Here is a 414-nt window from a genome sequence, read left to right as displayed (position 1 = left end):
TTTGAGTCATGGTTTAGTCCTAAACACGGTTCACACTCTTATATGTTATGATGCGTACTCGTTTTGTGAGATCACTCCAGGTGAAGTGTACTAACGAACAAGATTTTGAGCCTGCAAGGGGTTCACTTGCTATTGGTTGGTTTTACAAGCTTATCCGTCACTTGTGTATCTAAATTACCCAAAAATCGAGAGAGGTGATGATGGAAGTCATGAATTTCTTTGTGCTTAAAAGCTTTCCAAGACATGATTCATTAATTCAAAATTGACTTGTAACATATGTTAAAGAGTGCACGCATTAGTTGCTGGCTTTAGAATTTGAATTGAAATCTCATTGCACTTTTTACAATCAGATACACAACTATAAAAGTATTTTAGAAATATCTCTAAAAAATCACTGGATGTGAACTAGTTGGG

At 35.3% G+C, this 414-nt stretch overlaps 1 protein-coding gene across 1 annotated transcript in view; it reads left to right on the top strand.

The window, feature by feature from the left end:
- LOC131880842 (pseudouridylate synthase 1 homolog) overlaps window positions 1–414 on the top strand; it is a gene marked incomplete in the record, with an annotated part of 21,234 nt that overhangs the window by 19,989 nt on the left and 831 nt on the right.

This window comes from Tigriopus californicus, chromosome 5, assembly GCF_007210705.1.
Source record: "Tigriopus californicus strain San Diego chromosome 5, Tcal_SD_v2.1, whole genome shotgun sequence".
Lineage (NCBI taxonomy): Eukaryota > Metazoa > Arthropoda > Copepoda > Harpacticoida > Harpacticidae > Tigriopus > Tigriopus californicus.
The sequence above is the reverse complement of the archived record's forward strand: the minus strand, read 5'-3'. Positions and strand labels throughout refer to the sequence as shown.